This window comes from Peromyscus maniculatus, chromosome 6, assembly GCF_049852395.1.
Source record: "Peromyscus maniculatus bairdii isolate BWxNUB_F1_BW_parent chromosome 6, HU_Pman_BW_mat_3.1, whole genome shotgun sequence".
NCBI lineage: Eukaryota > Metazoa > Chordata > Mammalia > Rodentia > Cricetidae > Peromyscus > Peromyscus maniculatus.
The window spans coordinates 71,448,131-71,469,098 of NC_134857.1; the positions used below are offsets into that span (position 1 = coordinate 71,448,131).

The 20,968-nt window shown below is 42.5% G+C and overlaps 1 long non-coding RNA gene across 1 annotated transcript in view; it reads left to right on the top strand.

The window, feature by feature from the left end:
* LOC121830220 (uncharacterized) overlaps positions 1-20,589 on the top strand; it is a 46,955-nt gene extending 26,366 nt beyond the window's left edge. The window contains exons 4-6 of the long non-coding RNA XR_013052182.1: positions 99-220; positions 9,126-9,288; positions 10,053-20,589. This is a non-coding gene — a long non-coding RNA (uncharacterized LOC121830220). The remainder of the gene's footprint in view (positions 1-98; positions 221-9,125; positions 9,289-10,052) is intronic.
* Positions 20,590-20,968: the final 379 nt, after the last annotated feature.

Below are 20,968 nucleotides of genomic sequence, written 5' to 3' on the forward strand. Positions count from 1 at the left end.
ATGTGCAATTGTGATGCAAAGAACTATTGAAAAAGAAACTTTCCCCTTATTTAAGTTTCTCCCCTCTCCTTCATATTTGCTTCTGGAAACTTCCAAAGTGTCCAACTCCTTGGAGGCAGAGCCGGTTCTACATTCTTGTAGTGACTTCAAATAACCACAGGGAGGCACTGTGGTAGAAGAAGCTGTAACTGGAAATACTGGACATTTTGGACCACAGGAGGTAAGTCCTTTTATCCTGGGCGTAGCAGTGGACAGGAAGTCAAAGGAGGTTTCCCTGCCATTTCCTTATCCCAGTTCTTGAAACCACCCGCCAAACTCCCCCTTTCCCCGAAACTCCAGCCTTACATGTCTTTGGCGGATCAGAGCGTTTACTTTTCCCTTGAGCTGATTCTGTGTGTACAGGTGATGGATAGAGCAGAGGGTTTTGTGGATGTGAAGAAGTAAGAAGGAGGGGGTTTCTAGGCAGGACTAATGGAATTGCAGCTTTTCCTAGGGCTTATAAGGCTGCACTGTATTTTGAGCAGGTATCTGCGCCATCCCACTTTGCACAAAGTAAGCGCCACACACAGCTTCTTTAGCCCTGATGCACGGAGTCAAGTGGAAGTAGGATTGTTTATCCAGAGAGCACTGAGAACCCCTACTAATAGGTCAGATCCTGCGAGTGGGAAAGGAGGAAGTGACAGCAGAGACCCCACCTGGGATCAAGGAAAGGTCAAGATTTAAAAAGAGGCAGATGCGACTGACAGGCAGAGCAGAGGGACCACACAGCAGGCACTGATTAGCGTACCACACTAGGCACCTTGGGGGGTGAGTGAGAGGAGAGCTTCAGGAACACAGTATGTGGATCCTCCAGGAGCCGGCCTGATCCTGACCCGATCAGTCCCTCCACCGGCTTCACACCACTGTGCTCTAAACTGCAGTCCATGAACTGACATTGTACCCCTTCTACATTCTTCAGGAGGGTTTGACACAAAAGACCTCCCATCACAGCCTGTGCATCTAAGCAGAAGAGGAGAACCTTGTTTGGTCACTAACTTTTTCTTGTCCATCAGGTTTTTTTTCATCCTTGGGAGTCCTTTCCCACATGCAGCCCCATACATGTGGAGTCCTGGATGTCACCTCTTACCACCTGGTAGACTATTGTGGGAAGGTCTGTAGTAAGCGGGTCAAGGAGCAGATCATATAGACTCTAAGTCCTCAAGGAATCTAACCTCAAATTTTAACAAAGACTGATTTTCTAACAAAAATGAAATAAGGTTCATTATATTAAAAACAAGGAAAATCTGAGAGAGACTTGGGGTAAAAGAAGAGAGTCAGAGTGTCAGAGAAAGAAAAGGAGGTCTTCATGTCCTGCCATGCCTAGACTCCCCAGAGACATTAGCCAGGCACCCCCGGTCAATGGGCCTCGTCCCCACAAACTCCAACTGCTGATACTCTGGGAGTGGATCAAGAGGGCTGAGAGATGGTGTGAGCTAAGGAAGATCTGATGTAACCCAGTCTCGCCATAGGAAGACCTGTGGAAACACATTCTTTTCTTGCTGTCACCCAAGCGCGTTCTGAAATTTTATCTTTTGTTATGCTTTAAAATGGCTTCTTCAGGTGACTCTAATCCTTCCTGAGCCGGGGACACATTTACTGGCGGGAGGTGCAAGATGAAGTGGGAAAAAGGATTAAAAGCCCAGGAAATGTAATCACCTTTAACCACCCACACCCAGCATCCAGCCTTGCCTCGGTGTCAGGGACACACAAGGACTTACTGCTTTCTCTATACCTGGTGGCACAGGGTGGCTTGAGGGGCACAGCAGCCCCCTCTTCAGAGCCATGGGCCGGGTTTCCCCATCCTTTGCTCCTTTACTTGAAAGCCTAAGAAATACTAGTCCTTCATCAGTGACCAAACTAGAATTTTCCATGCAAAGAACAAGCTTGACGTCTGTGCTCAGAAGAACCGGGCTGTCCATAGCTCAGGAAATGGCCAGTGTTTCCTCGTCTGTCTGAGTTCAGAGCAAAGGGGCGCAGGCTAGACCTTTCAGTTACCAAGGAGCAGTTTTGTGATTGAGGAGGCCCCTCCTGTCTGACTGAGGAGGCCCCTCTTGTCTGAAGTGATGGGCTGTTGGCTTCTAATCAGATTTCCCCATGGATGGTAGGGGAATAAGGAGGGTTTGATGTGATAAAGACTGACTGGATGGGTAGATAGCAAGGCTAAAATATCTACTGCTAAAAGGACACCAGAAATTTAACGACAACATTTAAACATTTATTGGGAGCCCTTGAACGATGTCCTTAAGATCTCTCTTACTGTCATCAGTGTGTACAAGATGGGAAGTAGAGTCCAGAGAGGTTAGTTCAGATCAGTGGCTTCAGATTCAGACCCCCCACCGCACCCATCGCTTGTCCATCCTTCTTGTGCCTCATTCTTCTCAGTATCTGTTCTTTAGATGCTCTGAAGCCTGTGGGCTCAATGACAGAACACTATTGTCTTTCTCTGCCCAGCATAATGGGATTCACCTTTTTGGAGTATGAGCTCACAAACAAATGGAAATATTTATGTTGTACTATGAAATCTGAGAATGAGAAAAGAGAAGGCAGACGACTTAGAAATGTTTCTGCTAAGGACAGGCTCCGCTGGCCTGGGTGCCCGAAGCCAGTTGGCCTCCATAGGAGAATCATCTGGAGACTCATTTTGCTTGGTCTCCACCTTTCAGAGGAGATCCTGCTCGGAGGGATCCAAGGGAGGGAGAGCAATGCACACTGGGATAGGAGCTCGGCTTGTAGTTTCTATTTATTCGTGAGTGTTCGACCCCTTTAATAACACAAAGTGATCTTATCTGGGCTTTAAGTCTTCTCATCACGTATGGAGGACTAAATCTTTCCTAGCACCGTCCCTTCAGTTTCTTCTGATTTTCCAACTGGTTTCATGGGAACAGGTGCTTTCATTCTCTTAACCTCCAGTGATGTTGTCCTTCCACTCCATACCCTACCTTGGAGGTTTATCTATGTTGGGCTTGATCCTAGGGTCAGTGCTTTTCAAGAATACAAGGGTCAGGATTAGGTAACTATCAAAGGAGGGCCACTGCCTGATACGATTATACCTAGAAGTTGGTCATTGTCCCCTTAGATACTACTGCAGTGAGATATTGACGAGGCTGGTCCTACAGCTGAGTGGTGGTGGCAGAATGGCAGATGCTGGAACTGACAGAATATGTCTCACACTGAAACTAACATGCTCAAATTTTGATCCATAAGCGGATGCTATTTTCCCCGAGAGCCTTTGGCATGTGGTGAGGTCATGGGAGTAGAGCTCTTGTGAGTAGGATTAATGCCTAAATAATAGTCAAGACTACACACTCGGATTATTTTGTTTACTGACACAGTGCCTTAACATTCGCCTTTCTTATTGGGAGATATTGAGGTCTTATGAGTCACATTGTGTTCTGGTAGACCAAATGGGCTTTTCTCAGTTTAATGAAAGAATTCCTTTAGAGGGTAACACCAATTCTAGAGGACCGTCTTTGTAAGATAAAATCTTCAACTATGACATCTAAGGCCATGCCTTTCACTCTTGAGAACTTTACCAGACACCAATTCGACAGGAATTAAGACAACATGGTGTTCGTGTAAAGACTGGCACTCAAGTTCATACACCAGAATATCGGTTCTAGGGACAGACTCACACCATTATGCTCTTTGATTTGTGACAAGGGTGCCTTGGTGAAGTAGTGACAGGGAGTGGATTTTGTTCAATAAGTAATTCTTAGGTTGGCTGGCTGCTCAGACATATTTTTCATGTCTGGGTTGTAGGACAGGCTTTTGAATGCATTTGGTCATTTGACTCAGGGAGGACAGGACACTTTATATTTCACTTGAATTATGAGTCTCCTCTGACAAGGGATCGCAGGGAAACAAGACAGAAACAAGGAGACAAGTGAGATAACTTTTGTGGTTGTTCAGGTGAGTGAGAGACGGAGGCTCCATTATTGTAAGAACATTGGAAATAAAGTGGTGAGAAGGGATGATGTTCTCAAGGCAGTACTCAGGACTTGGGGAGAAATTGTGTGGAGGAGAGACTAACAAAGATGAATGCTAAGATTTTAAAATTATAACAATGGTAACTATTATTACTATTTTCATTACTTAAGAAATTAATTTGGCAGACGAAGGCTATCACTGCCTTCAGTGTTGTCCACACAAATAAGTTACCTGTGCTCCCACTGAATACCTTCCCTCCCATTCTAAATTCAGTGGACCTCACACAAAAGAAAGGTGTGAACATAGGCGGGGGACTTACTAAGATGGATGCCAGTAGGAACTGGACAAGGTAAAAATGACTGAAGTATAAATGTATGAAACTGTCAATGAAAATGGGGGGGGGAATCTCATTATTTGGTTTGCAGCCTGAGTATTTCTATACACAGGGAGACATTGTTGTAGAAATACTCTGTAGAAATACACACTGTACATATTAACAGTGGAGATAAAACATAAATGATAGATAACATCATTACAGGAAAGGATAGTGAGTAGCTATAAACAACTTCATAACAATAAATCCTACAACTTATGAAAGCACAAATATCTTGAAAACACAATTAGCAAAAATGAACACCCAGTTAGATAACCCTGAGATGTTCTTTCACTATGATCACTAGCAATATTCCCTCTTTGTTTAAACAAACTAATTTACATGTTTCTGTGGAGGCAAATATAATTAAAGTATGGAGTAAATTGATTTGAAGTAAGGGAGAAAACTCTGGATAATCTGAGTTGGTCTGAGTCAATCAGTTGGTAGGCTTTAAGAGCAGAAGTGAAGCCTCTTGGGAGAAGACATTCCGGGTGGGATGGTAGCTTTAACCACACATTTCAGCCTGCCCTCCTGCTCTCCTGCCTTATGGCTTTCAGATTTGCCCACTCTGCACCCAAAGTCCCATAAATCATGCCTTTGCAGTATATCTCTGAATGCACACTTCCTACTTAAAATCAGGAGGCTTTTGTTTGTAGTTCAAAGCTTCTCCACATGGAAAGACTCAGGTTTAGATGCCTTAATTGGTGAATTACATAAAACACTTAAGAAATAATTTTAATTAATTGAAATTAATTAACAAATAACCTCTTCTAGAGAACAGAGGAGTGGGAAAAGTAAGGGGGTGATCAGAGGAAGTTGCAGCAGGAGGGCAACTTAAAGCTGCCATCGAGGATGAAAGTCTAGGACAGTAGAGTAGCCCTCCAAGTTCCACACTGCCCACCTGTGATTCTCTGGCAGTGCTGGATCTTCCCTTCTTCTTGACTCCACTGTACAAACCCATGCAGCACCTTTAGAGAGGATCTCAGATGTCCCGGGAACTGTTAGATAGTGAGCATGTCCACTGTTGAGTAGATGTAAGGACAGCAAACACTAGCCATCATTTCCCCAAGCATAGCAGGAAGCTTTCTTTTTCTTTTCCTTAAAAAAATTCTATTTAGTTATATATTTGGACAGAATAGTACATGATGACCTCAAAATTGCAGTTCTTCTGCCTCAGTTCTTGAGAGGTAGAATTACAGGCAGAGGCCACCATGCTTGTTAATGAGAGAGCCACTCAGGGAAGGAAATCAGGTAGGATAATCCCATCACATCTGTGAAAGGTCATTCTAGCTGCTGTGAGTGACTTACAGGACATTGAGAATCAGTCTTCTCCAGGAATAAGCCCCCAGATAGGTTATGCAAGTAGTCAGCCCCAAAGTCATATACATATGAACAACACTAAATGGACCCAGCAGGTTGCATTTACACACACACACACACACACACACACACACACACACACACACACACACACACACACGCTTTTAGATAATTAAAGAAGAGGTCATGAATGTGAGTAGGAGTAGAGACTAGGGAGAGGGGAGAGTGGAAATGATGTGAAGATAGTACTTGTGTGAAATTCTGAAAAATAAAATGAAAGTTAAAAAAATTAAGAAGTTTTCTTTTTTTGAGACAGGGTCTCACTATGTAGCCCTGGTTGGCTTGGAACTTGCTGTGTAGATCAGGTGGCCTGGAACTCATTCAGATCTGTCCACCTCTGCCTCCGAAGTGTCGAGATTAGAAGGAGTGTGACACCAAACCCAGCCTCTTAGAATCAGTCCAGATGAGAAACAATGGAACCTGAATCAGCGTAGCATGTGAGAAACAGAAAAAGTTAGTGGAACCCGGGGGAAGAGAGAGTTAGAAGTGTTTACTTCACAGTATTCGCTCTGATCGTTCTAATAATTCTCCTGGTCTAATACAGCAATATCCCAGCAGTCCAAATCATGGCAAACCTAGTAAGTGTAGTTAGAGCTTTCAGGCTCCAGAGTGCAGTCTACTACCTGAGATGGTCATTCCTCTTTCTCCTCGCCCTCCTATTAATAGGCTTTGCTTCAACTTGCTTGGCTTTAAAAATCAATGAAAAGTTGTGCTTATGGGAGAATGTATAATTTTTCCTTTTTTCCCAGTATCCTTTGAACATCTCACCACACCCAGACTGTCTTAGAGACTTCTGTATCCCACAGTAGAACCAGAAAAGAAGCCCCATAAGTACTGACTACCTAGGACAAAGCACTTGACTCGGGTATCTCTTTCAGAGAGGGGCAGTCGGGAAAGTCTTCCTGAAGGGTGTGTTTTCCTGGCAGGGGAGTGGCTCTCTTTGGCCCCTGGCTGAGGATGAAAAGGTGTGCTCTGGACAAAGAGGCGGCAGCAGCGGAGCAGGGATGCTGGCAGCAGCTTCCGTCCTGGGCCAGTTCTGTGGTGTGGTCGTGGACAGGGTTCTTTGATACTTAGCTTCAAGCTTTGTTCTTCAGGCCTCCTGGAAGTTCCATAATCCTCCCCAAGGCCTTTTGACAAGCCCATTTTAATCATCCAGAGTAAGCTTCCAAGTGACCCAACACTAGCTGTTATGAAATAGTCTCAAGCTGTGATTCACTGATCCTGGGGTCTTTGGCAAAGTGAAGAGGACAATGAGATCTGAATAAAGCCTTTGTTCACCTTGACTTTTATATAGAGTATGGGGTATATCAAACGTTCATCACAGACTAGAAGACATGTACAACCCTTTACCATTCTGAAGGATCTGGGTCACTGGGGCTTCTCACAGGTTGATTTCTGAGTTCATCTATAAAAAAATTAAATTAAACTGTTAAAAGGAAAATGCTGCCTCCGGCCTACAGAGTATGTCTTTCCTGAATCATTCTTTTTTTTTCTTTTTTTTTTTTTTCGGTTTTTCGAGACAGGGTTTCTCTGTGTAGCTTTGCGCCTTTCCTGGAACTCACTTGGTAGCCCAGGCTGGCCTCGAACTCACAGAGATCCGCCTGCCTCTGCCTCCCGAGTGCTGGGATTAAAGGCGTGCGCCACCATTGCCCGGCTTTTTTTTTTTTTCTTTTTAATTAATTTTTTTTTTTTAAATTTTCTGGAGCTGAAGACCAAACCAAGGGCCTTGCACTCGCTAGGCAAGTGCTCTACCACTGAGCTAAATCTCCAACTCTCTGAATCATTCTTTCAGGATGAGGAACATACCATTTTAAATCTTCCAAGGGATCTGTGAGTGGGTGGCCATTGGTGGAAGAGTCAAGGAAAATGATTTCCAAAGAGAAGGGGAGGTTTCAGTGTAGCCACCCCAAACTTAGGAAGCCTCTGGAACATTTCTGTACATGTGATTTCAGTCTTGCCTATAATGCTTACAGGGTCAAGGTGGCAGCTGTCTTCAGAGTCCCCCTCAAAGGAGGTCTGTTTTATAAAACAATTTATATCTTATATAAAGATAAAATCTGCCTCCTTTAACGTCTACACACTCTCCCTAATTCAATATGGCCTCTTTGTAATGATCTGTACACCCCCTTGCATGGCTTTTAGGAGTTGCCTTCTCCTCAAAATTGTCCCTTCTCTAGCATAAGCAACTCTGTGGCCTCTGAGTTTCTACACAGAGCTTTTCACAGAGCTAGTATTGGCAGGGTTGGAGTCAGGCAGACTATATTACTTACAGCACGTATAATCTCAGACACCCTGTTCAACCACAGACAGTTGCAGTTATTAATTGGAAGTATGCTCCCAGCCCAATGGACTTAGTTCACATCTCCATTCTACCTCTTCTAATTGCTCAAGAATTATTTAATATTTTTGTTAGGCTGTAAATTATTCAAATGATTAGTAATTTGTATTTGTGAATGTGAAACTCTTTAACCCAGGTAAAGATCTGGAATGTGCCCACTCAAAATTTGAGCCCTGTTCTATTTTGCTGTCAGCAGAAGTGGTCTAGATATGCATCTAACCTTTCTACAGCTTCTTTCATGATCTGTGATATCTATGAATTGGATTCAGTCGATCTTATTGTGGGCCAGGGCATTATATCTACTTCCTAAGTAGTCACTAGATGTTATCCTCTAGGAGTGTGTTTTTCAGTAAGGTAGATATGAGCTTTAGAGAGGGTAGGGTTGAAATTATTGGGAGGACAATGAGGAAGATTATTCTGGGAGCAGAATTCTGTGGTGTGGGGTGGATAAAACTCAGAATGTATGGATGGATAGCAGAGCTACATTTTAGGTTTTGCAGAGATAGGGCTAAAAGTGAATATAAGACAAGAGAGAGCACAACAGTGTGAAGACAACATAGTTTGGCATTGTGGAGTGCATTTGTGACAGTAAAGATGGCCGAAGATTATCTGACATTTCTCAGTGAGAGGTGGGTGTCTATGTCCTTGGAATTTCTCTAGACCAACAGACTATGGCATGATACAAGGCCGGCTCCTACTTGCTGTTGGCATCTCAGGCTGCTGGCATGGCTGGGTTCAGTATCTCAGCTGTGTTTGCCAAGGTATCAGACACATGAGTGAATCCACCTTGAACGTTTCAGATCAGCCAGCAGTCAGGTGAATAACACAGAATGATTCCAGTCCATATCATCTGAGGCAGAATTGCTCAGCCAACGTTCGCCTGACCATCTGGCCCATAAAATTTAGAGATAAACACATATTATTCACAAAGATGGATAAATACTAAAATAAAGCTATCCTTTGATATGAGACAGAGTCAAATAGACTCCATGGATTGCTAGCGATATAATCCCAATAATCCTTCCCAGATTTCCCTAGAATAAGTCATTTGTTTTTCCATTTCCTTAGGGTTGTCAGCCCCTTAATGTTTGGCTACAGGAACAAAAAGCTGCCTTGAGCCACAGCTTGCCTTACTAGGATGGAGCATATCCAGTGCCTGCCCAGGAGGAGGATGCAGTCGTGCGACTATCTGGACCTACTGTGAGATGAGGACAATTAATATCTCTATGTGGTAGGTAATGAAAGCAAGGACAGGAAGTTTGGGTGACATTCCTAGGGTGTAATTGCTGGTGAGGAGCAGAACTGAGATGGAAGTCCCTGGCCCTGAAGCCAGGGCTCTTGATTATTTCACACTGCCTAGGCTTCTGTCCTAGATGTTGATTCCTAGCCCCTCAAGAAGTACCTGGGAGGTTAACAGGAACAGGCACTTCTTTAGGTTGATCAACTGTAAGGAATACCATTGTCTGACTGTGTCTGAACTGTTTGGGTTCTGGTATTCTTTTGGGGCCCCTACTCTCAGGGGAGCAGTGATTCCAGGTCAAGAGCAGCCCTTGCAGCTGGGTAAGGTTCTCTATAAATTGTGCTGTTTGTTCAGGTAATGAGGCCTGTGAGCTTCCTGTGTGTGTACTATTGGTATAACCAAGAGTGCCAATGTGTGGATGCCTAACTTGGAGGGCAGAAACTTTGAGCTGAGATGAGAACTATATGTAAATAGCAGGAAGAAACAGCACAACTATCTTACATTTCAGAGTAGAGTTTCATAAAAGAACAGAAGCCACTTGGAAGTGTGATTCCTTCTAATCAAAGAAGGTATTTCTAAGTAATTTTGTCAATGACACCATTGTTTGCCTTCCATGCTTGGTGCTCTCCATTGCTGGCAGACATTGAGGAGAGGCTGAAAGATCATGTATCAGAAGTTATTTTAGAGCAGACATCTGTTTAAAATGTGTTTCTGGTCCTGTGACTATTCTTATCGAGGATTTTTCTCTGTTTCAGATTTCCTGTCAGGATCTTGCTATTTTTCTTTTTCCTCTTTATAGGCCAGCTTCCACACACTTACTTTTCTAATTGATATTGTACAAATCCCCTCTTCTACATCATTGTCCAAAGAATAGGTTCTGACAGGATCTAGGCAGAATAGAACGCAATAAGCCAGGAAGTCCCAGAAGTGCTTCTCACTTGAGTAGGTCTCAAGCCTTCACCCAAATTCTTAGGTCAGTGTCATCACTTGAAGACATCTTTGAACATCTGGGATTTGAACTCTGGTCCAGGTGAAACAAGACCTCCTGGCATAGAAAGAGTATATGATGGAAAAGTGGTGATCTGGATATGGAACAATCTTGGCAAGGCCACATGGTGTCACTATAACTTAATACCAAAGACCTGGGATTTCCAAAGCTAATCTTAGAATTGTGCTGTTTGTCTTGATATGCTTTCCTTTTTTTAATAACTAAGAACTCTAGTCCTCTAAAACCTTACTGTTGGGAATGAAAAGACAGTTTAGTGGTTAACAGTGCTTACTCTCTTATAGAAGATCTGGGTTCAGTTTCTAGTACCTGCAATGAGCAATTCATAAATGCTGTAACTTCAGTACGAGGGAATCTGATGCCCTATTCTGACCCATATGGGCATCTGCACAGGCATGATACACATACACTCAAACAGGCACACATACACATATTTTTTTTAAATCTTAAAGCTCCCACCTATGTTTGTGACAGCATGCATAAGACCTGTGCAAATTCAAGCTCAACCAAATTCCAGCATGGAGAGGAGGGTACCAAGTCCAACCCCAAGCCAAGGAGCTACTGGCAATTAGTTGATAGGAGAGAGAGAGAGAGAGAGAGAGAGAGAGAGAGAGAGAGAGAGAGAGAGAGAGAGAGAGAGAGAGAGAATGAATCACTTTTCTCTAAGATTGTAGCTTCTAGCAGGTAGATCATGCTCCAGTGGAAGCCTACAACTAAGAAATATATGGGTGACACAAATTGGACTTGATAGGTTTAAAACAAAAGGGAAACAAAGTTGGGTAGGTGAATCTGGGAAGAGTTAGGGGGAGAGAAGAGAACATGGTGAAAGAACATTATACAAAATTCTCAAAGAACGAGATAGTTTACTAGAACTAGTTAGAATGTGTGTGAGTGCGTGCATGCATGTGTGTGTGTGTGTGTGTGTGCACGCGCACACGAGTGTGTATGTGGTGGAAGGGAGAGAGGGGAAATGTAGGGGAGAGAGAGAGAGAGAGAGAGAGAGAGAGAGAGAGAGAGAGAGAGAGAGAGAGAGAGAGAGAATTTTTGGGAGTCCATTCTTTCCTTCCACCACGAAGGTATCAGGAATAGAACTCAGGCTCAGGTCATCAGGTTTGGAAGCAAGCGCTTTTACCACTGAACCATCTGTCCAACCTGGGATGGCATTCTTGAGTCAACCACCGACCTTCTTCTGACTGGATGGGAGCTAGCCTCAGAGCAAAGGAAACTCCCCCTAGCTGGCCAAGATACCACGACCATTGTCTCTTCTTCAGCTTCCTGCTTCTGAGGATTAAAGTAAAACAAGTGCCTTAATCTTGTATCTGGATGATTCTAAGTGTAGTCAAAGCCGAGCTTGCCGAAAGCTTAGGGGGTTTCCGGTTTCATGCTTCACTCTGGGTTCTGAAACGACTTGTTCAACCTTCCTTGTGTGGAAATCCCCAGTGTGGCAGGTACTTCGAGACTAGTAAGGTTTCTGTTGTAGGAAGGTCAGCCTGGGAGGAATGGAGCCCTTTCCTACCTCACCTTTGGGGTGGTCAGCCAAGGGTCATGATGGTGCCAGAAGAGGCAGGGACTGTGAATGGGAGAACAATGTGGGAAATGGTAAGTGGCAGGCAGGTGCTGGGTGATGTCTTGCATTCTAATCAGTAAAAGTAAAACCTCCGGGTCTGGACCAGATAGTGCCGTTCCACCATAAGCGGACTCTGCAGACTCGGTGGATACAAATCGTCATTAGAGAAAGCTTAGTGAGACAGGCTGTGAAGTAGACCAGGCTGTCTACTTGACAGCGATGGCTTCAGCGTGGTTTTATTAGTCAGAGATTCTTCATAGCAGGTGGAAGATAAAAATCAGGTTCGGTCTTATCTCACAGGGCAGTGGTTGTTGGTGACTTCATGTGTTGGTGAGTGGGTCTAAGGCCCTTGTAACCCAGAAATCCTCAACATTTACATACAATCTATCAATTTATATGTTGCCATAGCAGCTATTGACTCTGTTTTTGTATTCTAGTATTTGTGCATAGTCAGACACTCTGGATTTCAGGTGGTCACAGGACTATCCAGACAAGGGCCAGGAAAGGATGCTCTTCACTTGCTAACATTCTGGGAAACTCATTGCCTGTGGAAATTTATGCAAAAATACAGACAAGAGAGTTTCAGTCCTTGAAGTACATTGGAAGTAGGTGCACTGCTTTTTTTTTGTGAACTCTAAATTCATGTTTACTAATGTAGCTACTGTTACTAATTTAAGTCAAGTTTTAGAAATTTAAACTTTTTTTCTCCAAGGGTCTTTGGAGGAATGATTGGTGTCTCTAACAACTCAGATTAATTAAATTCTGTTAACCAACTTAAACTGAAATTAAAAGTTGACACAGTTGTCAAGTACTTTGGTCCTCTGACTGACAAATACAATTTCAAACACACTGATGTGCTGAAGAAAATTTGTACATCTTTTGATTGTCATGTTTCTAAAATACTTTAATATTGTTCAGAAATGAAACCAAACACCTGTATAAATTGCAGCTTAAAATCAGATGTAGATAAATTAGTTAGTTGTATGGTTTATTATAAACTCTAAGTCTAGTTTCTTTGATGATCTTACATTCAGATTTCACATTTTAAATGGCTGATTCCTGGGTACATATGCCCTCATATCATGGCATGGGGGACTGACACCTAAATGTGGTACTCTCACAAGTTATGCCCTTCTGATTTAAATGTGTTATTAACTAAGTACTGTCCATTATTAAAATCTGTACCATCCTTACTAGATCCCACCTTAGTCCACTCACTACTCATTAATTTTCTTATTTCAATCTTTTAGTGTATTTCACTTTTTAAAAAATAGCATCATTAATATGCTTATATCATCCTTTAATTTTTTGAACTTAAAATTTTTTTAGATGAGAATTAAAGTATAATCATTTATTACAGTACCTAACAAGAACAAACAAGGACTAACTGGAAACTATCAGGGTATTTCTATTATAATAAAAGCCATGACAATGAAAGTCAGATTGTTATAAACACTAAAAATGCACAAACATAAGGGCAGCATTAGTGGGGACGCGAGAGAAATGAGTTTCCATGGCAATAAGGCTTCATTCATTGGTTTCCTCTATTATCCTTTCAGTTATACTCTAAAAGCTGAGAAGGCTGGAGGAGAATGGGCAGAGACTGGATCTGGCAGGTCTAGGCAGAGGCCTGGCCAGGGAACCTGTGCAATCAGAGGAATCATTGCAGGTTGAACTGGAAAGACAGGCAATAGAAGTCTTGAATGCTAGGTTAGGGCTCACAATTACAATTTAATTATTTATGTGAAGAGAGTTGCACCATGAATCATCTGGAAGGATGGGAGAATGAACAGCAAAGAGGTGAGTGCATGAACCACTCACCATTTCACACAAAACAGACACAGAGACAGAATAGCAACAACTGAGATTCAGTATCTTGAAAAAGACTAAAACAAATATTCCAGCAAGAAGTGCAGGAATATGCTTGGTCTCTTGCAAGGTAGAACTGACTCTCATTACACTTTTCAAGGACGCTTTGTCTTCAGAGGGTCCAGGTGACTTTTATCTTGGATCAAGTAGATTTATAGAAACAAAAGGGATTTCTCAAGAGTAATTTTTGCTTGCTTTTGAGACATGATCTTATATAACCCAGATTGGGCTTGAGGCTTGCTGTATAGCTGAAGATAAGCTTGAACTTCTGATCCCCCTGTCTGGGAGTATAGCCATGCATCACCATGCCCAGCTCAAAAGTAATTTAAATATAAAAAGATATGAGTTGCAAGAAAATTTCTTGAGGGAGGAGTAAGAAGTACGTGGGAGGAATCATTCTTAAGCTGCCACGTTATTTCTCTAGACTGAAGGTGTTTCACAGGTTGGTTGTATGTCACTCAAACTCAAGTCGTTTTTGAATAGTGGAGCCACTTTCCTTCTCTCTTCTCTTCTTTAGACCACTTCTGTGTGCTTCTGTGCACGTTGGGGAGGTTTAGGTTAGGGATGCTGGAAAAGCACCATCTCTTCAGGGATGTCGGAGGTGCTGCAGTTCTCACTTTTGGTCTCGATCACACCTCTCTCCCTTCTCTTGGTGCAGCAGTCCCTGGCTAGTCAGCCCCTGAATTCTCTATGCATAAGAGCACTGACATCTCCTACTGTCTTTTGAGTTGTGAATAATTTTATGCATCAAGTTTTGTTTATCAAATAGCATATTTAAGTATTTTAAAGTCATTTAAAAAGTGACTGTTAACTGGAAAACACAGGTGTTAGCTAAGATATTTCATAGCTTGGAATGTAAGATGAATTGAATAAGGAAGGATTGAACTACTACTATTAATGGTTGTCTCAGTCTGTCTTGTGTTATATATAAGAATTCATCAGAACTCATACTTTATGGACATGGAAGTCTGTTTAGCTTATGATGCTGAAGATTGGGAAGTCCAAGATGGAGGAAGTGCATCTGGAAGGTAGTTCTTGCTGTATCATGACATGGCAGAAAGCACCATATGGTGAATTGTGCTACTTTTTATTTAAGAACTCTGATTTTAAAACAACCAAACCAATTCCTCTATGATGACGTTACTTCATTCACAGGGCAAAGCCTTCATGACAGAATCACTATTTAAATGTCCCACATGTCAGCTGTTGCCCTAGGGTTAAGTTTCTAATATGAACTTGGAACAAAACATTCAAGCCTTAGAAGATAGATTAGAAAATTTCCTTCCTAATAGCATCAATATTATTTGATTTCACTAAATGGTATTGGTACTATTTGATGAGGGCTAATAAATACAGGCATACTTCAGACGATGAGAAATTTTAGACTCTAGAGACACAATAACTGGTCTTGACATGTTTTTGGTTTATAAAAGAGAACAATAGGTTTGTAATGAACACAGTATATTAAATTCCTATAATTGAGGTAGAGATGTTGAGTGGGTATTCAGAAATGAGACCCGAGACTTTAGCCCACAACAGGGCTGACATACAGACACAGTGAAGAGAGGATTCATAAGAACGCTGAAGGAGAAAAGTCAAAAATTTTGTTGTGAAAACTCTTCTAAATTGCATGTTTACTGGATGTTCCTGGTAGAAGCATCAGTTTCAGGATTTCAACACACAGAAGAATATTGTAAAGTGCCACACCCATTTCAAGAGCATCCTTGTTCCTTGTGGCATCTATGAGAGAGGTCATGCTGCCCAAGAGACTCTCCAAATGACAGCATAAAGTACACTGGAATTGGACACGAATGCCATGTGGACTCAGACATTAAAAATATCAATTTATAACACATTACAAATAAACTAACAAGAGCATAGAACAAGGAAACAATATTGAAAATTGTAAGAAAATTACCAACACATTTATGAAGGCAAATCTACCAGAATAATTTTGATTTTTCAGCAGAAATTCTTCAGGCCAGGAGAGCATGGAAACCATGTGTTTCAAGCACTGAAAGGATACAATGGCAACAGTTGTAGATTGCTATAGCCAGCAATGTTACTCCTCAAAATCAAACAAGAAGCAATGACCTTCCAAGAGAAGCAGAACATAAGCATTCATGACCGCTACTCCAGGCTTACAATATTTTTTTACTTAAAAATTTAATAATAATGCTAATAGCAATGATAATTTTATTTTATGTGTATTGGTGTTTTGTCTGTATGTATGTCTGTACACTACATGTGTGTATGGTGCCTGAAGAAAAGAAGAGGGCATTGGATGCTGAGTGAGCACATGGATGCTGGGAATCAAACCCAGGTGCTCTGGAAGAGCAGCCAATGCTCTGAACCAGCAAACCATCTCTCCAGCCCCCAGAACACTCTTAAAGCAAATCTTGTACCCAGGAGAGAAGGAAAGATGAACACAATCAAAAGAGCAGCAAAGAATAAGTATCATTAAAGAGCTGATAAGCAAGTGAGAATTAGGAAAGAATCAATCACCATTTATTCTTAAGCCATCAAGTACCTAATGTGAATAAGGGAGAAAGGAACTGACTTAAGTTATTCAAAACAAGTGGAAGAAAGGAAACAAAGAGACAGAAACTAGAATAGATCTGTCAGTAATCACTCTGAATACAAATGCTACTAATTTTCAAATCAAAAGATGTGGACTGGAGGCTGAGGCGATGGCTCAGTGGTTAAGAGCACTGGCTGCTCTTGCAGAGGATCTGGGTTTGGTACTCAGCATCAGGTGTTCACAGCTGTCTATAACTTTAGTTCCAAGGGATCTGATTGTCTCTTTTGGTTTCTACAGACAGAGCATGTACATGGGATGCTTTACACACATGTATGTAAACACTCATATACATAAAGTGAAAATACATTAAATCTTTTTTAAAAAATGATGTAGACTAGATATTTGAATTAAAAAGCAAGATTTATTGTTTTGCTATGTGGGAGAAACTCATGTCACTGGTGTAGCAGGAATCTTAAATGGTCTTATTAATAAAATCAAACCTGGAGCCAGGTATTGGGATGAATGCTGGAAGATCAGAGAAGCAGAACAAGCCACAGCTACCTCACCTCGCCAGTTCCTCAGCTGATCCTGTTTTCTCAGACTGGAAGCCTCTCAGTCTTCATCCAGAATGAATCTCAGCTGAACTGTGCTGCTCAGAGCCTAAAAGCTTAACCAGCCAAATGCTTCTAGTTTCTGGTCCTCACATCTTATATATCTTTCTGCTTTCTGCCATCACTCCCTGGGATTAAAGGCATGAGTCACCATGCCTGGCTGTTTCCAACATGGCCTTGAACTCAGAGATCCAGAGGGATCTCTGCTTTTGGAATGCTAGGATTAAAGGCTTGTGCTACCACTGCTTAACCTCTATGTTTAATATTGTGGTTGTCCTGTTCTCTCACCCCAGATAAGTTGATTAGCATGAATAATATTTTGGGGAACACAATACACTGGCAAAGACAGATTGAAAACAGAGGATGTCATGGTATTCCACTTGAATGGAATCCAAAACTCAGGAGGAATAGCTATGGTCATATGTACACAAACAGACTTCAAGGCAATACTCATTAGACAAGACAGAGAAAATTACTATATTTTATATAAAGGGAATAATAACCAAAAGGATATGACATTTATGAATGCATATGAGTCTATTGGGGAAGTCAGTTTTATAAAATGAAGGCACTGCTAGATGTTATGGGAGAGGTAGGTTTCGGTATATCACAATGGGCTACCATAACACTCCCCTCTCAACACTAGATGGACCACCCAGATAAAAAATAATGAACTAAGAAGCATCACTGTTAAGTTGCACATAGTTCAATGGACTTCACAGATACCTATGGGGCATTCGATGCAGCAGTGGCAAAAGCATTCTTTCTGTCCACACGGGGAAGATGCTACTCTTCCTAAAGTATCTGTAATAATAGGCCACAAAGAAGCTCAAAAAATAAAGAGTGGTGGAAACAATTTGTGATTTGTGTCAGATCATAATGGATGAATCTAGAATTCAACAGGAAGAGAAATAAAAGGAAGTGTAGAAAGACATGAAAACTGAGACACTTTTTTTAACTTTTGAGATTATGATTTAATATCATTTCTTCCTCTCCATTCCTCCTTCCAAATCCTTCCATATGCCCCTCCCCAGTCCCCTTTAAATTCATGACCCCTTTTTAATGATGTAGGTGTAGGAAAGAACTTCCTGAATAGTGGCCTGCATCCGTTGTTGAATGAGCAGGCCATTGAAGAAGTCAGGCAGAAATATTTTTTATTTAACATAATTTCTTTATTGAATATTTTGGAATTTTACATCATGTACCCTAATTCTGTTCACCCCCCAGTTCCTCCATATTCTCCCTCACTCCTGCAGTCCCCTTCAAAAAGAAAATTAAAAAAAAAATACCCAAGCCAACCCAACCCAACCCAACCCAAAACAAACCAACCCAAACCAACCCAACCCAACTCAACCCAACCCAACCCAAACCAACCCAACCCAAACCAAACCAACCCAAACCAAACCAAACCAAACCAAACCAAACCAAACCAAAATAAGCAACTAAGCAAACAAATAAAAACAAAAACAAGCAAAACAATAAACAAACAAACAAACAAAAAACACCTCTTCAATTTGCCATCTTTCTTGCACCTCTCCAATACCTCTTCATTCATCCTGGTGGCATTGGGAGCCACCATGTGTCACACAGTATATCCTTTTGTCCAATCAGCTTTACTTGCAAATGTGCATTGCATTGAGTCATTGGTCTGGTTTAAGGCCTCTGGTTTCTGGTACATCATCATTACTGGGTCCTCACTGAAACTCCTCTCAGTTATCCTGAGGCTGCCCCAAGACATGGAGATCCTGTAGGGATTGTCCCACAGGACCAGTCTCTTCTCGAGCTCCAGCAGGTCCTCTATGGGTAGATGTTAGGGTGGGCCAACTGCAGGCCAGGCTGTGGGCCTGGGGGTTAGCTGAGCTGGTCAGTCCAGGCCGCTGGGGCCAACCCCATCAGGGGAGAGGTGGAGCCAACTTGCCTACACCCATTCCGTCAGGGTCAGTTCTTCCTCCCCGTGGTGAGAGGTAGGGCCATCTCTCCCAAGTACAGGGCAGCTAGCTCTCTTGTTGCAGTATCCAGCAAGGGACAGAGTCAGCTATCCTAGGGCCAGCAAAAGGCAGGGCCAGCTCAGCATGGCCCTCTGATTTCATCTTGCATGCTTCCTATGGACCCCTAAGGTAACAGGGGCCATGACATCTACACATACCCTAGCTGCAGCAGGACTATGGACCTAGACATGGCCCTCCACAGCAGCCTGGGCCTGAACAACATCCTGGCTCTGGGTGGAAACACAGGCCAATCAGATCAGGATGTCTCTGGTGGCAGCACAGCTCCCAGACATCATCAACAAGGCCACAGGTTGTGGCCCTGACTCCTGGTTTCTGTATGACCTTTAGTGGCAACACAGGCCTCTGACTTCAACACAGACCCTGGCTGTGTTAGGACCACAGACCCAGACATGGTCCTCGGCAGCAGCCAGGTCTGGATGTCACTATTTCCTCAGGTGGCAGTGCAGGCCACTCAGATTGGCATGACCCCGTGGCAGCATGACTCTCAGACACTGACATGGCCCCATATCTCAGCCATTCCCATGGCCTTTGATGGTAAGAGGAACCTGGGACATCAGCACAGACCCTGACTGAAGTAGGGCCACAGCCCTAGACATGTTCCTCAGCTGCAGCTCTGGCCTGGGCATCACCATGGCTTCTGGTAGCAGCGCAGGCCATCCGATCTGCATGATCCCAGCTGTAGCATGGCCCTCAACCACCAACATGGACTCAGTTTGCTGACCTGACTCTGGGCATCCACATGGTCCCTGGTGGCAACATAGGCCATGGACTTCAACACAGACCCCATTTGTGGCAGGCCTACAGTCCTAGACATGGTCCTCAGCAGTAGTCATGGTCCAGATGTCACCATGACCCCAGGTGGTAGCACAAGTCACCTAGACTGGTATGGCCCTGGGGGCAGGATGGCCCTCAGACACCAACATGACCCCAGGTGGAGGCCCAGACCCCAAGAATTCACATGACCTTCTTGGCCACAGACATCAAGAGACCCTGGCTGCTATAGGACCACAGACCCAGACATGGCCCTAGGCAGTAGCCCCGGCTCTGACAACACCATGGACCCAGGTGGTAGCACAGGCCACTCAAATCCAGACAGAAAAATTTAAATTACTAGAATCAAATTAAACTTAAAGCACAACATATCAAAACCTTTAGATATACTAAGTTTATAGCTATGATTACTTTCATCTGAAACAAAACAACAAAACAAAATCCAAACAGCCAACTAGTGAAAGCATTGTAAAATAACCGGACTGATTCCCCAGGAAACCAATAAAGCATCTCAAGAACTAGAACAAGTAAGTACAGACATTAGGATAGGAGTAGGGGATGGGGACTTGGTTTAGTGGTAGAATACCTACCTAGCCAGCACAAAACTCAGGGTTCAATCCTAGCATTGAAAAATACTTAAAAAATATTAGGGAAGGAATAAATGAAATATACCAAAAATGTAAAGCAAAGGATCAATGAAACAAAGTTGTTTTTTTTTCTTTGAAAAACAGGCCAAATTGACAAAACCTTAGAAAAAAATAGCCAAGGAAGAGAGAAGACCACAATAAATAATAGAAGATGCAAAAAGGCTGTTTTTACAAATACTGTTGAAATCCACAGAATCATAAAGAAATATGTCTAAAGCAGTTGGTCAATAAATTCAAGAATAAAAAAATACATGGACAAATTTCTTTACATATTTGACTTAACAAAATTGAACCATGTGGTTATCTAAAATGTGCTCTCTCTCTCTCTCTCTCTCTCTCTCTCTCTCTCTCTCACACACACACACACACACTATAAAACACTCACACACACTATTACACACACAAACACTACAACACACACACATACACACACACACACACACACACACACACACACACACACACACACACACACTCCACACACACCACACCATACCACACAGCAGTGAGACGAGACTGAAGCAGAAATAATTCTCCCATTATAGAAAAGCCCAGAACCAGATGGATTCTTTGGTGCATTTTGCATGATGTTCCAAAATGAATTAATGTCAATTCTTCTCAACTGTTCCATAAAATAAACAAAGAAGGGACTCTTCCAGATACTGTCCTT